General features: G+C 42.7%; 1 long non-coding RNA gene across 1 annotated transcript; it reads left to right on the top strand.

Annotated features, from left to right (window-relative positions):
- Nucleotides 1–6,305: 6,305 nt before the first annotated feature.
- Nucleotides 6,306–19,328, top strand: LOC142360322 (uncharacterized). Its single transcript, XR_012762960.1, has 3 exons — nucleotides 6,306–6,436; nucleotides 6,512–6,605; nucleotides 19,163–19,328. It is a non-coding gene; the product is annotated as an uncharacterized LOC142360322 (long non-coding RNA).
- The last annotated feature ends 1,265 nt before the right edge of the window (nucleotides 19,329–20,593 follow it).

The raw sequence follows: 20,593 nt of genomic DNA, 5'->3' as shown, positions 1-20,593 counted from the left end.
CTCCTGCCCCAGCGCGGCGTTTTCGAGGCGCGCTGCCACCCCCCAAGACAAAGGTCCCCGGCAGGACTTCATTTGCTGAGCTGCTTTCCAGTAACGCTGCCGCGCTGACCAAATGGAGCCTGACCCCAGGCTCCTCCGCCCAGCGCGCCTTTTATCAGCTACAGTTAAGGCCAATAGAGATTAACAGGAAAGCCTGATAAGACTTGTTTTCTCTTCACCTATGAGCTTCTAATGGTGTATACAGATGGCAAGGTTTTAAAGAGTGGAATGAATGCTTATTTAGGCCTGTGAAAAATCACAGACAACAGAAACACCCCCCACTCCCCCGCCCACACCACACCACCCCCCCCCCCCACCCCCCCCCCCCCCACCCCCCCCCCCCCCCGCACACACACACACTTTCCGTCTTACTAACCCCTTTTCTTCAATCAGGCCACTCTTCAGGGAAACCAAGTTGCTTTTTTGTTTTTTATTTAAACCCCAAACACTTTTATTATTTACATCTGGTGGTCCCCTTATTTATGTCCCTCTCCACTTCCCTGCGCGCACACCCTGGCTCGCGGGGCTGCGAAGCATTATGGGCCTTGGCTCTCAGCGGGAGAACTCGACACTGTCTTCAAACAAATAATTAAGGGGAAGGTTAAAGGTTCACCCAGAGGTCATATCTTTGGATACTCCTCAGAAAGTTTACATTAGTAAGAAATGGGTGCCCTCTGAAGTGTTCTTTCAATGGGCTCACACAACAAGGCAGAACATTAAGAAAATTCTAAGTCCTGGAGGGTTTCGGGTGACAACTGCTCTGCCTCTACGAGCGGCAGACTGGGATACTCCACTCCAGCCCCACGTCCTCCACTGCCACTGCAGCGAAAACCTTGCGGGCTGGGTGTTGAAAACCCGATCTTGCCCAGCCATTCGCTCCCAGAAGAGCTTGGCCTTAGTTTGTTCCACTGGCGCAAATAAAGGCGGCTTCTCAGTGTGAACTCACCATACAGCCAACTCGCTCGTTATCTTGGAAATCGGGGTTAAAGCCACAATAGCGTGTCCCCCAATCTTTATTTCCCTACAAAGAAAATAGTGATAAAAGTGATCACATTCGTCCAGTAGATCTTGCAAAAAGATAGCCCTTGTGTTTGATTGCTGATTTCATTACGTCTCGGTTTTTATTTTGCACATGTGCATAACTGCAGGTGCAAGTGATGTCCTCTAGACCAGCAACACTTTGTCTGAAGAGAAGACACGCTGGCATATACTTAGAACAATACAGGAGCATGGAGGCTTCAGGCATCCAGATCATTTTGAAGTTCCATTTCTACAGCTCCTCTGAAAAATCCTGTCCACAAACAGCATCAGTTTTGCCCACCAATGGGTAGGTCTGAAAAATTACATCCTAAATTATTTACATTTGCAAAATTGCAGGTGCAAACCAGACACACGTTTCAAGTGAAGCTAAAAATCAGATCCTACTTTCATTAGCAGTAGCTATATCACGTAATGCGTCAGCACAATCGGCAGACAGGGGCACAGAATGCAGTGTTTGTGGATTTATTCTTTATACTGCCCCATAAATATGCACAGTGCATAACAGAGATGTACAAACCATAGTCCCCGGCCTAGCCTTTACATTTTTTGAGGGCTTTTTTTGAATCCCTCAGGGAGCCATCTCCAGGGCTGGCGTAAAGCAAAATACAGCCTTCTGCACAGCGCTTCAGTTCCTGTGTTGCAGGAACACTGTGATGCTATTTTGGCACAAATGTTATCAAAAGGCACTAAGAGACAGGTGAAAAAAGAAAACACCAATGCCACTATTTCCAGCATTATTTGGGACCCTGTAACAGAAGAATCCACAGCTCTGTTCCTGACACTAATTGCCTGCCTTGTTCATACCCCTCACCCAGAGGCCGAACATTGAACGGCCTGAAAAGATGAGTAAAATCTATCAACAAGACATGGATTTCTTTGTTACTTTTCTGTTAATAGTAATTCCTGTTGTTTGGACGACAGCAGCAGCTAGAGGACCTGGCGAAGCGAAGCTCTGCTCCACCCTGCGCTGCACCAGCGCACCATCCAAGAGAACTCAGGCTCTGAACAGATTTCCAGGCAAAGCCCAGGGGAGAGGAGAGACGCCTTCTCCCTGTTTGCGCAGGCGAACGGAGACAGAAGGAGATTAAGTGACAAGGCCAAAGTCATACAAGAGATCTTTGGCAGAGCCACACACCCAACATAGATTTCCTCAGTCCTCTTTCAGCGCTCCTACAATCTGCTATCCATATGCTATCTTTCCTTTGTTCCCCCAGCTTAGAGCCAGGCACACTGGCAGGGGACTGCAACGAGAGCTCCCATTGCCACTGTTTGTGCCTTACCTGCTGTGTAGATAAAGAGGGGTCACCAGCCTCCAAGGCTGCGAGGCGATACCTTCACAAGCTCCACATTCACATGGCACTTGCTCCTCATTCCAGAATGATAAATGAGGTGTGTAATGTTGAGAAATACATGTCACTGACATAGTGCGTTTAATGAAAATCTCACTTCCAGCATTCTGCAAATGACAGATTACCGCCCTCGCTTATTCAAACAACAGTCATTTGAATCGAAAGAAGGTTTTCTGCATCTTGCGTTTCTCTTTAATTGCTACCTAAGGTGGCTGCACATATTTCCTACAGCTACACTCAGTCTCCCTCGCACAAGTAGTCCCGGTAACTTTTGTGGGACGATTCACACAAGCACAACGAACAAGATTTGGCTCCAAGTGCACAACAATACGGACTTTCAAAAAAACATGTTTCATTTTTATCTGCTTCCAGCAAAAAACAGCAGAGCAGTAAAGGTATACGAGTGAATATGCAGCGTAGTCTGGTGATTTGGTAGCCCTAGTCCTAATTGGTTCCTACCATTGCTAATTAGCATGACAATATAATCTAAATATATGCATTTAATTGCATCTCTTCAAATACAGCCTTGGTTTTCTTTGTCCAAAATAAACATGTATTCTGTATTTTGCAGGAAGTCCTGTAATTAATCTTTACATATTTATCATATTTTATCTCAGGTCATATCAAATGACGTTAAACTCACATTTAGATAATTCATTTTATTTTTATAATAAATAATGTTCGGATAAAATCACAAAGAGATATTTCTGCAAAGTGCAAAAAAGAATAAACAGCAAACGGAGATCTCTTAGTCTGCTCGCTCAAGACTGGCACATTCAGAAATAATTTTGTTGACATTTCTGCTGCCTTTTTTATACATGCTGTACATGTATTTCAAAACACTGTGACTACTCCTTAACCGAATCTGAGTAAGATTAGTTCTTGAAACGAGCTGTTAGTGGCTGCACTGATTGGTGATCAGAATTAGAAATATCTCCAGCTTTACTCTATGGCTACCACAGAAAATTCACTTTAAGTACGTAGGGTCACGCCTTGTTTCAGGCGGATGGATTGCATGAAAGCTTAGGAAACCACAATTTGTTCCCAACTATCTGAACTCAAGTCTAACCTGAATTGAAGCAGAGAGTGGTATTTAACGCCAGTCACTTGTCCATGCGCCCACTATCTTCTGCGAGACGAACTGGTGCAAAACCGAACCAGTCCCCCGCAGCAGAGTAGACTGCTCCTCCGGAGAGACTGAGGAACAACGTGGAGCCACCACATACTAGTCAAAACTTTTCTGTACCGGTCTTCAGTCGGGATTTCCACTTGAAATACCCATCGCGGAAAACAAGGTGTTAAAATATTGCATTTATTTAACAAACCAGCCACTGCATAAATGGGCTCTCGATTCTTTGGGTGAAAAACAGAGAAATAAACAAAGTTGTGAGACGAAGTCACAATCGGTTCTCTAAAAGCATTAATGACAAAGAAAGTTCTGTCTCAGCTTAGATTTTAGCCCAAGGAAACACTTGCTGCTGTTTCGCTTGAAAAGAACAAAGATACTGAATGAACGATGTCACAGGCTTCGTCACAGAAACAATAAAAATAAAAGTAAGAACAGTAACAGCAATAATGTAGGGTTAAAATTGTTTATTTTCTGTCTTCTGAATATAAAGCCTAATTTTCAAACATTTTAGGTACCCAGAGAAACAGTCTAGCAAGATTTTTCAGAAACCTGCCAACTCTAGATGAGAAGCTCGGCTCTTATTCAGCCTAGGTAAATGGGAACTGAACTTGGTGAATAAACAGGGTTTAAGCACCTGCTTCAGTGTTTTGCTGAGTAAGAGCCTAAGAATGCGTTCCAAAAAATAATCCAAATGTTTTCACAATGGGAAAATCAGTCTTTGCCTAAATGGTATTTCAGTATTTGGACTACGAACATGTCAGTGTTTAGCTCAAGAGTATATACTACACTGATGCCTTGTTGCTCAAGGATGCCCTAAATTGGAAGGGAAAATAACCAATGAAATGTTATAGCTAAGTCACAAAAAATGTTTTCATATGTAACCAAGAAAATTACTCCTTTCCCAGGCTGAAAGAATAATTTCAGAAGTCTCGAGCACATTAGAGTGGTCTGAAGGAATGCATTAGAAAAGACTAATTTGCAGAAACACTTTTATCGACGTACACCCCCCTCGCCTTTACTACAGCCTTTGTCTATCACCCAAACTTTTATCTGAGCAAGTAAAAGCTAGTTATCTTATTTAACTTCTCCCTCCAGTATGCATTCTAAACTGACAGAACTAGGTTTAGGTGTCCTTCTGTACGGGTGTAAGCAAAAATAGCTGAAAAAGACCTCGTTTGTGCTTCAGTGGATCTACACTGCACCTGGTTACCAACTTTTATTTGCACATTCCTTATAGGAAATTAAAAAAGCTGAGTTAGTCACCTGGAAACGAGCCATCTAAACCAGGCTCCCCTAAGTCCTGAATACTGAGGAACAGAGTCACCCACACGATTGGTTTTGAGGGGAAGAGGGAGGGACCGGCACGTTCGTTCCCTGACAAAACTTCCTGTACTTTTGGACAGCCTGGTCAGAGAAGGCGCGTTGCCGGCTGTTAAATCTCGTTTTTCTTAAGCTAATTCAGAAGTCTCGCATCTGTCAAAGGCATGATTCAGAGGACCTAAGTCAGCATCCACGTGCGGTGGAGAGAAGGCTCCAGAAGACGACCGAGAGCAACCGTGCCGGGTGCCTGGGGCAGCCCGAGGCAGGCGCTAACCCTCCCGAAGGCCGCTGCCGCGTCTTGTGTCTTTGTCTTGGAACTCCTAAAAATACCGTACGCCACTGGCAGCCACCAGTTGTTGGAAATCACCACTTGCCCGTCCCCTAACCGTGAGACTGTCCTAAAAAAATCACAGATTTAAACAGCGCTCCTCTCGGTGTTGACGTTGCGAGTTTTTCAGTCCTTGCGCCACGTTTTTCAGCTGCTCCTCTCAGCCACAAAATGCAGAAAGTTACTTGGAAAGGTTCTCGCGTACCCATCGCCTGCTGGAGCCGGGACCTCCAGTTAACGTGAAGTAACTTGAGCCTTGTGATAAAATCATGGGAACTGGCAGGACGGGCGCCTGTTCACCTCGGAGAAAATCCGCCTCGTTAAAGGCGCAACTCCCGGTTACCGGGCCAGCCCCGGGCAGCGCGGGGAGGCGGTTCGGCTCTCCCAAGGAAGGACCCGGTGCCCGTCACGGGGAGCTGCCGCCCTGCCTTCGCTCCTGGGTCGGAGGCTTCCGCGCAGGACCCTTCCCTACGCCGAGGCAGCAGCCCGGCGGGAGGCCCCGGTGGCAGCCGGGCTCCCGGGCGCTCCCCGCGCACCCGCAGGTCCCGGGGCCACTCGGCTCCCCAGCCGGCCCGCGCCCCGCTGCCGCCGTCGGCCTCCCCGCCGGCCCGGGGCCGTGCGGGCCCAACACCCGGGCCGCAGCCAGCCAGCGCTTGGGGCCGGCGCCCGGCAGCGCCGGCAACAGCCGCGCCGCCGCTCCCCGCTCCGGCGGCCCCAGTGTGCGGCCTCCCGCTGTGCGGCGGGGCGCCGTGAGGGGGGGCCAGAGCGCCGCTGCCGGGCCGGGCCGGGCCGGGGGGCTGCGGTGGGCCCAGGCCTCCCCCGCCGCGCCCGCCGAGCCCCGTCCCCGGGAGCCGGGCGGGAGCCGGCGCGGCTGCTCTTCCGCGGGCGGCAGCAGGTTAGCCACGCCCGGCTGCCTATCGCCCTCCGCAGAAACGGTCTTCGGCAGCCGCCGGAGAGGCAGGGGGGAGGCGGGCCGGCGTCCGGCCGCAGCCCTCGGCGGCTGGCAGGCGAGAGGCAGAGCCGCCGGCGCGGCCTACAGCGGGCACCGTCACCCTGCGCCGGGCGCACGGCGGGTGGGAGCCAGCCGGGAGCGGCATGGCGCCCGGGTGTTGCACTGCTGGCACTGAACCTCCGGCTTCGTGTGCGTGCGTCTTGCGGGGACGCCAAACGCAGCTCTAGCCGATCCGGCACGCACTTTGGTTTGCTGGCAGTGGGGCGTTCATGTCGAAGGTAGATAACAGATCTCCTATCAAATCTTAACTCCTGCATTTAGAGGCGCGTTAATTTATGATCTTGAACTCATAGGAAAAGATTTTGAGAACTCGTGAGGGTCGGCAGCCTGGAAAGCACCATCGGCCTGTCGAGCTTCTCACGCAGGCGTGGAGGGGCCTCACATCAGGTAACTTTTTTCCAAAAACTTTTTAGAAGGTTTGTGTGTTTTTTTTTTTAAGTGCAGTTGTCGAATAATACCACGTTGAAGTATTTTACACATCTTTTTACCTGTTTCATATTAAATTTTTTAGGCAATTCAAAACTGACCCGAAAAGGAGAGTTGTCAACAAATTTAACATCAGTTTAACTTCCCCGATCAAATTCGATTAAGGCATTAATTCCCCTTCTTACTTTTCGGTGGAAACTACCTAGGCAGCAACTTGCCAAATATGCATAAAGGTGTTCAGCAATTATGTGCTGGGTACGTTTGAAGAGATCAAGGTGCACTCGCATGTCCTGTGCTGTGGGTATCTCTGATTAGCTTGTCATCTGCTCTGAAGAAGATGTAGCCCAAGTCTCCTATACTATGTAACAGGCCAGCTGTTAGCTGTCTGTCAAGCACCTAAAGTGGACAAGTAGTCCAGGAGCAAAAATGTCACTCCTTTGATCTGGCAAGGAGCAGCTGCTGATTTATAGAGTAGGACTTTGTTCTTCCGTTCTATTTTACTTTCTTTCCTAAGGCAGAACCACAAAATCCAGCAGAAAAAAAAAAAAAAGTGCCGTTCTCTGCAACATCAACAAGCTCTGACAACTGCAACAGGGTTTTTCTTGGCCCTAACCAAGCTCTCAGGCATCTCCTTTGACGCTCACCTTTTTTTTTTTTTTTTCCTTCTTCTTTTTGCAATGTGGTAGTTATTGTTTAATTCAGCTTCTGTAAATGGAATGGACTGTGGCCAGCAAGCCTGGGGCATAAACACACCTGTATGAAAGAAGCCTTATTGTAGCAACCATCTACAACCAACCTGCACATGCACTACCAGTTCGTGAGTTCAGAAGGAATGTTCCGTTTTCCCTGACAGTAAATTTTGCCTTAAGATAACAATGCTTTTGTACCCACTGTCCTGTCTTGACCATGAAGCTTGTACACTTTTTCATTGTTACTAAAATCTGAAGGAAAAAACTATGTATTTTTCTACCTGTCAACCAGCGGACCTCAGGAAATTGGAGCCGAAGAGCCCACTTTAAAAAAAAACACAGCCAAAATACATTTATAGAAACACACTGCTGAAAGTTTGAGAACTACTGCCTAAAGATGCTTGTTCTGTTTCAGAGTCAGTGATATAGTCACAGCCACCTCCAGCTTATGCTGTTACAGATTCTTCCCCAAAAAAGAATTTTGCAAAACAAGTACGCGGTAAGAAATAGCGTTTGATGCAACTAACCAGACCGCGGCACTGCCAGCCCAGAGTTCAGTTCTCTTGGACTCAGAAGGTGCTGAGCAGATCCTGTGAGGGGATCAGTCACTACACGGGCTGTTAAACTCCTGGCTCACCCCTTAGAATAGCGAGGGAGCTTTCCTTTATTGCCTTTCCAATCTGTTCTCGAGTTTATTAGCTAAAAAAAGAAATCTACAGGCCACAAGAAAAGGCTGCAGTGTAACGCGGCAGAGCGGGAGAGGAGTGTCTTGTGTGTTTACGGACAGGGAAGGGAACCACACAGCAATCTGTGTATTTGACCCTGGGATGTGACTACGCACATGCTGTGTTCACACTTCCTTGTACTGTAATTGTAAAAGCAGACAAAAAGGATTACAAAAAACAAGGATGGGAAGAGGTGAGGGGGGGGGACGGGACATCATGACTACAAGATCTTTTGCATATATGTTAGCTTGTGGAAATAAATAAGAACTATTACAGCCAGAGCCCTAAGGGAGGCAGGAAAATGATGATGTATAGGATAGTATAAAATGATATATTAAAGACTGTGCTGTCAGTAGAACAATAGAATATTAAGCAAAAGTCCAGAATAATTGGCAGATATTTAGCTGTAGACATCTTTCTCTGGTTGGTGAGTACTAAAGTATACGTGAGAAGAAAGAGAACTAGTTAGGCAATTAGAAGTAATGGGCATAAATAATACACTGTGTATAAACACATCGCACACCCCACCCCATGTTATAGCTCTTATCCAGATACACCTAATCACCTCTCAGTAAGTCATACCTACACACTGGTGTCCCTTGTGTTTTGCTCTTTGCACTGTCTGGTTACTGGAGATTCTGCTTATGTTAATCTTCTTTTTCTCTGTAGATGCAGAATCACATTAGTTTTTTTCCCTTTAATTATTTGAATACCAGTGGCAAGACTTTATCAAACCAGAGGGTTTAGTAGCTTAGTAGCTAAAGATGTGTCAACACCACAGACACCATGAGACTTGCAGCCTGCCATGTTATGGAATATGTGCTCCACAGTGACTGAAGGCATTAGCAGTGCAAGTGTGGGAAAGTTATATTATTCAAGTGTGCTACAACGAAGACGTAACTATACAGATCTTCCCAGTGTCATACTGGTGAAGCTTTTACTCTGTCTCATCCCATTTTGTGTTCTGTGTATCCCACAGGCATCAGAGGAAAATGCTCTAAAAATATTTTTGAGAGTTTGTTAGTATATGCATGTGTTTCATGTATCCTTGTGTCTTAGTTCCCGTAAGCCGAACTGGTTTGGAATCATGGAATTGAAAAATTTAAAAACCTCTGTGAAGCCATTTCCTCAGCCTATCGCTCCATATGCCAGGCTCCCATGCTTTCTGACCAGTGCTTCACCTCCCGCAGGGCTCAGCTCTTGCTCCCCAGCCCACCTTGCTGGCTCACCACAGATAATTGCGAAGTACGGCTGGCAAGTGAGCGATAAAGCCTGCTGCTGCTCTGCGGGGGTCCTAGATAGACAGATATGCTATGTTTGAGGACGTATACGTGGAATGTTGCACCATTTCTTTTTTCTCTGCTGTTTTCATTCTTCTGAACAAGCTAAGGACTGCCACTGGGAAGGTTTGTGCTTTCTGAAGCACTTGAAGTTTGGGTTCCCCTGATTTCAGTACTCAGCTGGCTTTTGGGCAGAGCAGAGCCTTGGAGGAACCTGTGCTCAAGTGCACCACGTTTTGGTTGTTGTTGGCTTCCCCAGCTAAAGAGGGGGCTATTAATGTATTTTTCTCTCTGCTGCTAAAGGATGGGTAGCTGGAGAAGTCTCCCTTAATGTAGTCACTGCCACTTAAGTATCTCATGTGGAAATTAAATCATGTCACAAAAAGAAACAAACTGAGCACATATTTCTTCAATGAAAACTGTCCAGTTCTGTAATGTGTTCCACTATCCTATATTTTGCATACAATTGAGATACCGCTTATGAAATGAACCCCAATCTACATAACCTATCTAATATTTATCTTTCTTTATGAGAGCGGTTTGGAAACTCTGTGTGTGATCTTACATAATTTTAATAACTGGTTGCTGATGGATTTCAATATTAACTCTGACTGTTCTGACTGGTAGGGTGTTGAGGCTTAATTTCCAGGAGAATTTCACTGATTGTTACTGCACTGCGTAGGGTTGAAGGCATCTAAGAATATGTGTATAAACCTGCATCTGAGCCCACAAAACTGATAATTGCAGGGCCGTATCCAACAATGTTGATCACTTCAGCCTGATCTAGTAAAGAACCCGGTGTATAAGGAACATTTTCAAAAAGACCAAGCCCTATTATCAAAATACTCATAGGCCCTGTAAAGCCAGTCCAAATGCTCAGTGAAATTCTGAGTTAGAAGGCAGTATTAGCAAAAGGATGTTGATACTAGTGCCTAAGTTGCAGATGATCTGCTCCCAAGGAAATTCCTGTCTCTGGTTAGATGTTCCAGGTATCACCAGAAGGTGGACTTAGATACCTAACCACATTTTTTTGTAAAAAAAACCCAAACAAAAAGAACACCTCACTAAACACTGAAAGTGCCCAAGTTCTTTAGGCATATAGATTTCTACTTTTTAACACCCCATTCCATCATCATTTTTGCTCCTGTGTACATGCGTATCCTGAGAGCGAGTTACTTTCTGCTGTAAGCACACTCTGTCTCGGAGTTAGAGGAAGACACTGTCCAGTCAGGATTCCTACAGATCCTTTCAGTGAGACAAACATCTTAGGACAAGTCTGTTCTTTCTTATAACAACACAGATAAAGATCTCTTTCCTTTTTAGCTGACACCATAATTATTTGATTCTTTATCTGGAAAGAAGGAGATCAAGTTTTGCCTCCTTGTCCTGCTTGATTTGGAATGGAGACTTGAGCATAGGTCCATCCCATCCTAAAAGAATATCTGAATCACCAGGGTGTTCAGTACAGTGAACAAAGCCCTTTCAGTTCTCATTCTGAAGATGTTCCACCCGAAGTAAGCAATTATAAAGTCATAATTAACCAGCACTTAACTCTCATGCATCTGAAGTTGGAGCCCTAACCAAGAGGCTGTACAGTCAAGCCCTTGTTCTGATTTAATTTTGTTCTACTGACTAGTCGTTACATACACAGCAGAACTGGCAGTCAGGAGAACAGGAAAGGCATGGTAGTGAAGAAGAGTAAAGATGGGGCATTATGTTCAATAGCCCATTGATTGGGAAACTCAACTCGCTTGGAACAGTTAAGACATTGGTTTAAATCAAGACGAAGAGAAGACCTGCAAACATATATCCTATTTAACAAGTGAATTTTCTAGCCAATGAGCCATTGAGCATAGCACTCCCTCTACCCCATTTGCCTCTTTTGTGTAAATCTTCGTATGGCTGATGTATGACAAAAACTTTGGCTGGATTTGGCCCCTGGGGAGATATATGGAGGCAGAGCTGTTTTTGTGTTGAAAGCCGTGTGTCACTCTGGAACACGCTACTGTCTGTTCATCACCATATATGTATTTGTGTTCCTACTCCTCTATCCTGGAGATCCTTTCTGTATAACATAACCATGAGCAGGGCAATATCTCACTTTTCAGTACTGCTAGGCTTCCAGTTCCAAGTTTGTCAACTATATCCCATTCTAGGCAGTTCTGTGCATTCCTACCAATGGAAACAAGTATATGTGGACCAAAAGATTTTAGGCATCTCTGGACTGGGCAGCAGCTAGGTGGTGATGCTCAAAAATTCAATGATGGCTAAAGATGAAGATTAGCTTAAGATTGCAAGGTTTGTGCTTGACACTCACATGCAGTTTAAATGATACACATACCTATACATACCTATATATTAATGAGGAAATATATTTTAAAATATGCTACACAGATCTTTTATTGTGGTTTAACTGGTTTATAAGCTTTCATAAGAAGTTAAAGCCAAATTTTAGGACATCTTTAACCAACCTTTGAAAGAAATACAAAATTTAAGGTCAATAAAAACGTTATGTAAGACAAAAAAAGCCTGTGAAAAGAGAAAAAAATGCCCCAAATTCACAGGCAACATCTTCAAGCAAAGTAGTTCAGCATTGTGCTTGTGTGCATAAGAATTTGAAAATAAATTTCATGAGAAATTAGCCATAGATAGAACAAAACGAATGTTTTCATTCTAATTCAGTGTCCAAACTGAAGAAAACATAGGAAGATAAATCAGTAGTTAGAAGAGGGAAAGTTATTCTTTGTTTTCACTTTGCATTATTAAAATTGTCAATGATGTGTGTATTCCTAGGAACAATACACATTTTTATTTTGATAGTGAAAATCCTGTAATATTTAACTATTTTAGAAATCAAATATGCCTTTATACATGTAAACTTGCATCCATGTAGAACAAAATTATAAAAGCAACAAATGCATACGCCCATTCAGATGAACTAGTAGAGTTAGTTTCCATTTCCTTTTCTTGATTCTTCCCCAGTTGTTATATTCAGTCTTTCCAATGTGACTATATTATCATCCACAAAATTTTTAGCATCATCATAATCGTAAAATATATACTTTATATCTTTATAAATCACAGGAGGCTTAGCAGACCCTAGTAATGCCACATCTGCTTTAATCCTAGTAAATTCTAGCCTGAGACAGCATAGCCTGTGGTGTCTCACCTGAGCTGTCGGAGACATATCAGGAAATGCATTAGCTGTGTGAGTCAGTGAAATAAATACAAACAAATACAGTGGTCAATAGCCGAAGAAAAATTTAGCACTCTAAATGGATTTTGACAGAAGCCTGCATTGAAAAATGCAGCTGTATTTTATCTGTGTCCCTTAACCAGCAATCAATTCTGCTGAGATGAGTGGTCCAATTAGCTTCCTAATTTTTGATGCCTGATACTATGTGTTCACAGTCAAACAAGAGTGATGTATCTAAAGGACTGGTCTTCCTTTGGTGCAAGAAACTAGGGTCGACAAAACAACACATATGAAAATGACATAATGTCAAATTCCACATCCTGAAACAAAAAGCTCACAGTACCAAGTACCTCGTTGCTAGGACAAATTTGATGCAAACATGTGCAGCTAAGACTGGTGTCTATGCTTCCTTTTCAGATGTACTAAATACAGGTGAAACACTGGTAAGTGAAAATTTTTGTGGGCAAGTTTTGCATCTGGACTGAAAAAATCCATTCCATCCTTCTGCCAGATTTATCCCAAGTGCTATTTAGATCATGCTCTGGTTTTCCAATACAGCAGAGTTCTACAATAACTGCTTAAGCATGCCATACAGTATTAATCTTCCTCATGAACTCAGTCCCAAACCAGTTTCCATGGAGAGAAATTAAGAGGTATGTACAGGCAAAGGAGAAAATATATGGCTAGCCAATGATACAGAAAGGCGCTTTAAATACAGAAAGGCTCTTTACATGGTAGCTATGGTAGAGAAGAAGGATTTTTCAACTGAGATGGCAGAACTGAGGGGAGGGGAGCATTAGAGAGCAGAGAGAATATGAAAAAAAAAGACATCTATGTTTAAGTAGGCTTTGACATTGTTTTAAAAAAGACCATTTTGAAATTGATCCAGAAAAGGGTGGTAGAAGGCTGCTGAAGTGCCTAAAGTAGGAGGTGGTTCTGATGCGTGCGTGAGAAGGAAGCATCAGCATTTGGCACATTAGGGGCCGGGATGCAGAAGTGGGACTTGGAGTCCTGAGAGGAGGGGACTACAACAGTCAAGGTGAGAGAAGGCGAAGGCAGAAGCCGAAGAGCCATACTGTTAAGGTGGAAATAGGAAGAGAGGCAGACACTAGAGATGTGAGAGACAGAGCAGCACTAGGAAACGCATGTGGCTTGTCGGCAGTGGGAATAAATGTGTGAGGAGTCCTAGGGGAGTATAGAGGAGTAAGACTTGTATTTAAGAATGTCTGAGAGAGTAAAGTTGCTCTGGGTTCACTGTCTGTTTTGTTTGCCAGCTTCTAAACCCATCTATATAAAATGATGCTATCTAAAACACAAACTTCTTTTAAACAATGCTCTGTTTATTGTAATAGTTTGTTAGCCAAGCAATCTCTGCAGTAGCTGCGCTGTGGCTTGTTCCATCTTATCAGTAATTTTAACTCTCTTATAGTCATTAGTGTGAAGCTTTTCACAGTATTTTAAAATGATAAGTATACTTTGCTCCCAGTTTTTGTGTTCTGTTTTGTTTGAATGGACTATGCATCCTTTAACATCTCAACAGTTTGCCCTGAGATTCATCACAACGCTTTGAAACAGAAGATGTGAATATGGTTCTGATGAAGCTCTGCAATGTTTATTTAAAATAAAAGGTAGCTTTGAACAGTTTATGATTATCTATATTCGGTATCTTTTTCCATCATGTAGTCCAAAGATCCAAGTGCTGAAATAGTATGCGTCTGTGTGAGAGGGTGGCCACTACATCTCATGAGTTGTTTAATCCTCACTGTTTGTTGTGTGCAGAGCACTGAGTAGGCTTTTACTTATGACTGCTTTAAACAGTGCCTGCCTGCCCTATGACTTTCCAAAAGACCCCAGGATGAAGTTAGCACGATAAAGAGCTTGATTTCTCTAAGCAACAGCCATTCAGACTGACAGCACCCATTCATTTACTGGAGACTAAACAAAAAATATAAAAAAAGACCAAAAAAAAAGACTGAACTGTTGGACTTACTGACTCCTGAAAGGGCAGCTACACTATTATTACAACCAAGTGCACACAACCTGAGCCTGAAGTTGGCCTACTTAAAATTACTATTTGCTATGAAGGGTTGGCAAAGCAATTTATAAAATGATGGGGTAAAAGTAAGAGAAGCCCCATTAAAAGCTTTTTCTTTCCTTTAAACGAGTGAACAGAATAGGAGTCTTTGAGTTTGACACACTTATTACCTTTATACATTTGTCTTTATTAACATCTATTAACTGATTAGATTTCCCTTAGAAGTAATTGTGCATTGTTAGATAATTGTATCATTGTGGCTCTTTATTGGGGAAAGGTATTACATCCAAACACTTAAGACAGATAAAACCAGATGGATGTATCTGTCTGTCCATCCATCTGTCTGCTCAAGAAGCCTTTGGGTACTTTTAGAGAATTTAAAGCAGTGGTGCAAGTCATAAATAAAAAGGACATTTTTGAGAAGGAAAATGCACTTAATTAAATAATGTCAAATTTATTTCATTGTCAACATCCACAGTATCCATGATACAGTGATGTTGTGTAATCATTTCTATGGAATACTAGTTCTCAGAACCATAATGAGTGGCTATTAGAAAAAGCAGGGACTTATTATTAGTATCCCCACAGAGTCACCTTCTAAATTATTTATACTTGCAACACTTTCACATAATGGCAGTTTTAAACTCAAGCAAACAAAGCAAACCACACAATAAAGAGAGGAGAAGAGAATTGTACAGAAGCCCTTTCTGAATGCATGTAGTTAGAAAGCCGAGTCAAACAAACTAATCAGATTTTGTTTCCTACTCAAATCCTCCTGAGGTTTGCAATAGACAGCATCAAAGCTGTTTGGAGTTCTGTCACCTTGATAAAGGATTGAACGGCACTGTATCTGTTTTATCTCTCACATCTAAAATGTAAAGGAATGCAACTTTGTCTGGTGCAAGTTTGCTTATTGTCTTTGAAATTCCACAGCGGACCCTCCACAAAAAGCTTAGCTATTAGAAGGGCGCAAACAACACCAGAACCTCCTGTTACTCTGCTGTTCATCCCCTAGGCTATGGTGCTACGTTTACGCAGGAGTGGGGGGGCAGCAGGGAGAATTGTTGGTTTTATACAAACCTAGCATTGTGTCTTACTGATTCTGCTTTCCACGCTTGCTTTGCTAATACACAGTGCAATGATTAACACTTTAGGAGTCAACACTTCTCAGAAAAATTGAGATGGGATGCCTTTTTTTAAAAGAAACAAAACAGCTTCAGCCAAGCTCAAGTCTGCTCAGCGCGGAGAGGATTTGGGTGAAGGTGAAGAGAAAATACCTCAGACTGAAGGCTCTAACAGCCTCCTTCTGGTCTTAAACTGTTTGCATTTATGAACATGTAAAGATCATCCTGTTCGCTTCCCATTAACCAATCTATGAAGTTTCATCTTAACCATCACAACGAATTCCAGCTGAAATCATGGTCTTATTAACTTACTGAGCAGCTAAATTTGGTTACTTTCAAATTTCTGCTCCACAAAAAGGAAGAAAAAACACGCAGCATGGGTTTTTTCCCCCTGCAAAAGGAGTATGTAGCTAAATATTCTCAGCTTTTTGTCAGTCACAATACAAACAGGTTTTAAAAGTATCCAGTTATGCTGAGTGCCTCTTTTGCTGGGCATTTGGATTAAGGCACCCAAAATAAACACACAAGGAAAATGGTGGCCTTCGTTTTAAGCAAAATGACCCTTACATGTACTAAAAGCCTTATTTGCCTTATGCTACTTGAGTTGCACACCAGCAGCATCACTGATTACCGTGGAGCTGCATTAGTTTAAAATTGGAGTAACTGAGTAGTGGATCAGGTCCTATAGTCAGACATATGTTTTCCACTTGATAATGGCTACTTACATATTTATGAATTTTAAAATGCTTTTCGACTATCATTGTTACTATGTGCAGGAAGTAAAGAAGTAAATTGCAACCAAGCTTTCAGGGGTTTATTCCCTCATGAAGCACTTGTATTGCTAGTGTCAGGGGAGGGCAACTGTATAGTGCCCTCTACATAATAAATGACACTGTTGAATATTCTTAAAGTAATGTCTGTGTGTGTGTGGTTTTAGGGACAAAGCTATTATCTGTTGGGTTTTACATTCCTCAGTACTATGCCACCATTTCTTTAACCCAGCTTCACAGAAAGTTTCAGGGAGGTTTGAAATAATTGGTACTCAGATCTGTTCTGTCCTGATCACCCATAGAAACAGCGAGTACTCACAGGGCAATAAACAGCTTTCAGGCAAATGCGTAACTCCAGTGTCAATTGGAGTTACGTGCAGAGACTCAGAGCAGAAACAGTATATTGTAGCTCTCCATTCCTGAACATGACAGTCGTAATAAACCTTAACCTCGACATGCCCTGCTTTCGTCAACCACAGCTAAAAATGCTGCACACATTTATACCATCTAATGAACCAGACATTAAAAGGAAACCACGGATCTATAACAATAAATTATCAGGAAGAGAAGTGTGAAGTGAATACTTGCTCATTGTAGTATCATGGTAGTTGCAAAGAGGAAAGACCCAATACATCATCATCATCATCCTTCAGCAAGAGTAGGGGATAATCTACCAATGGAGGTCCCACCAGTGACAAAAATAACAGCCTGTAAACTGGATAGTGCAAACATGCGACACAAAATCCTAGGGGACAGAAACTCATATTCACCGTAGTGAACCTGTAAAGAGAAGGATGGATGCTTATTTTACTTTTCATTGGCGGCAATACAAAGGAAGGATGGACTATGGAATTAAGTAGGAATTTGGGTTTGAGTGAACTGTGTCTGGTTTCTGAATCTGTCACATATCCTCTTTATTAACATGTATAAACCAATTAACTGTAGACAATGACTCTGATTATGAAAAGAAGTGAGATGGTATAAGACTTGCTCTTTCAGAAGCAAGCAAGTAAAGAAAAAGTAGGAGTGAGTGCAGTTTAGAATTGACTCCTTTTCCACCCACACCTCCTTCAAGCCAGGGAAACTACCAGCACTGAAATGATAGCAACCTATAGCAGATAGTGGTCAGTAATGAATACATATCACCGTAATGAGCAAGGGCAAAGTAGGAAACTCTGCTTTTGCTATGCCTCTGAGACATATTCCATGCTATTCCTACAGTTTTACTAATAATCAAACCCTTAGCCTACCTGATGCTCAGCTTCCTATCGGTTAATGACATTAATAATTATTCCTTCCCCATCTCACCTCCCATTTTCCTTATGTTGTCACGATAAATTTTCTATTGTTTTTGAGACAATTTGACAATGAAGGGTGCAAAAATATCTAGATACTAATATATCCATGCCTCTGCACCGCACAGGATTTACTTTCCTCTGACTGAATTTCTGATGATGGCTGAGCGCCTGATTGCACTAGCTACAATTACTAGAGTCTGGTTTACAATTTGTTCGGCAACTGTTATTCACATATAACTTTTCAGAAGTCTTTCCAAGATTTTTTTTGTTATGTGGTATAATTAGCCCAATATTTAAGAATTCTAATCTCATATAAATGTTCGATCAAAACACATATTTTCCTGTGAGCTAAAAATGCCTGTATTTCAGTTTTGATTCTCAGAAGAATGTTATTGTTCCTGCAGGACGTGCAATGGAACATAAAAGAGCACTTTACCTCACCATTTGAATTGGATGAATTTTTTTCTTTTTCTCTTTTTTCTTTATTTTTGAGTGTTTAATTGATGATTGTGGTGTAGGGTTTTTTTTCTTATGATCTTTATCTTCTCCTCCAAGTGTGGATTTAGTGCTTTTGGAAAATCTACAAAAAGAATGTTGTCCTCATTCTGTGCTTTTGATTTCATACATTTAATTTCTAAGTAAAAAATAGATGTTTTCAATTTCAGGACCCACTCAGTTACCAGTCTCTCTTAAGGGACTACCAAAGAGGATGCCAATTAATTCTGACTGTATGATGTGTATTCCAAGACCCACCAATTCACCTCTCACAAGCCACAGAACAAATGCTGGTAGTTGACTTTTAGCAAGTACTGATACGAACTGGACTAGAACTTGGGGCTGAAATTGCAAAAGTTTTGGTATATGAAATACTTCCTCAGAAAAGGCGGAGGAAAGAGAAGGGTTAAAAAAAAAATCCCAAGAAAGAATCCTTTACCTTTGCAGACAGCAAAAAGAAATCCAACCCAGCAATCAGAAAGAAGAATAAAAAATCAGCCACTGAAAGTGGGACGGCATAATGTACGGAGAAAGGAAGAACTTACCGTGCTCCTACAGTGTGCATGGAAGAGTGGGACACCTGAAGTGTTTGGCTGTTTTTTGAATACATTTATGGGCAAACCCACATTTTGTGTTAAGGAAGCACAACTTCAAACCACAGCACAGTAACATGTGGTATCTTCTCTATCATGTTTGAATAGGAGTTATTATAGTCCCTGGTTTAAAAAGAAGAAACTGTGGGAGCAGGAAAAACAACTATTTTTATCTGCTTATGATGAGGAAATACGTACACTTCTGTGCATTTTGCTTCGTCTTGGCTCTACTTAGTTTTAATCCAGGCCTATTTTCATGGATTTCTTTTAAATACATTTCATAAGCAAATAAACTTGAAATTCTTTGTAACAGGTGGCTCAATAGGAAAACGGATCCCATCAGCTGTCTGATGAAGTGGACACTATGGAGGGGAAGAGCAAAGTCAGTCCACTTTGGCTTCCAGTGAGAGAAGCAACCTGTCAGAGGCCAACAAAAGAACACGAGGTGGAAGTGAGCTGAAGTGTCAGGATCCAGCTGTTTTCAGGGACCAAGTTCTAGGCCTGTCGTAGGAGTAGTAAGTCCGATTTTCCCTGGTCTTGCACTATGGTAAGCCTTTCAACATCTACAGAGTTTCTCTTTATTTAGTTTGGGACAAGCAGGAGTGTCACAAGACCAGTATCTCCCAAAATTTTATATCATATTTTACAGGATGTAAATTGCAGGCCCAGTCAGTATAAGGCCCTGAAGGAAAGATACAAGTAGTAAACATCAATGTGTCAATTTTCATTTTCCTTTAAATAAATCTATTTTATAGATTCAAAGATTACAAATAAACACATTGTTTAAAATAATCACTATTTTGTATGCATGCTGTTTTCCTTAACCCGGAGATTCACTGCAGAAGGGAAGCATGTATGCCAGAACCCCTTCTGATTTGTTTGACACTGGTGCTATTTCCCTGTTTTGCAGTGGATGAAGACAAGAGTCTTGGTGCCCTTTTCTGAGCATGCCAATGCAAGCAATGAGTACTGTGTTTCCACTGGTACAACTCATGTTTCAGGTAGCTTGCATCCTCTTACATGACTGTTTCTTGGAAGTAAGTTGCTGTGCGAAGTCAGGGTCAGAGTAGACCATTAGGGACCAAGCATCAAGAAAACATGGATAGGGGCATTGCTGGAGGGGAGTCTGTGCAAATACGTATTGTTTCCATGGTGGTATACCCTGCATTACTACTGTACCACAGTTCATTTAAACTGGTAATTGGTAAAGTCGCCAAATACACTGGAGACAATTCACATGCCCCAAATTTACTGGAGTATACAGTCACAAAATTTGTGCCCTGAGGTCAGCATAAAATACCTATATCAGGTACATGTTTTGTAGTATGGCTTACAGATGTCTGTCTGTGATTTCACCTGCTGGTGAAGATTACTGAGGACTGTAAAAACCTCTGTGGTGTTACAGGTGTTACAGCAGGTATGTGCAGTCATCTGCTATTCTCTCCATGTCATGACAGATGAAGAAAGGAAGAGATGAACAGAAATTCCTATGGTCCTTCAACCTTGCAACAAGTGTCCTTTCCTTCCCAGTTTTCAGAAAACTCTGCCACATCTCTAGGTATTGTCCTGCAAATGCTGTTTGAGTAACTTATTGCAAGCGCTATTTCATAGAATCACAGAATGCTTTGGGTTGGAAGGGACCTTTAGAGGTCATCTAGCCCAACTCCCCGCAGTGAGCAGGCACATCTTCAACTAGACCAGGTTGCTCAGAGCCCTGTTCAACCTGGCCTGGAATGTTTCCAGG

The sequence above is a fragment of the Opisthocomus hoazin genome, unplaced genomic scaffold (assembly GCF_030867145.1).
Source record: "Opisthocomus hoazin isolate bOpiHoa1 unplaced genomic scaffold, bOpiHoa1.hap1 HAP1_SCAFFOLD_260, whole genome shotgun sequence".
NCBI lineage: Eukaryota > Metazoa > Chordata > Aves > Opisthocomiformes > Opisthocomidae > Opisthocomus > Opisthocomus hoazin.
The sequence above is the reverse complement of the archived record's forward strand: the minus strand, read 5'-3'. Positions and strand labels throughout refer to the sequence as shown.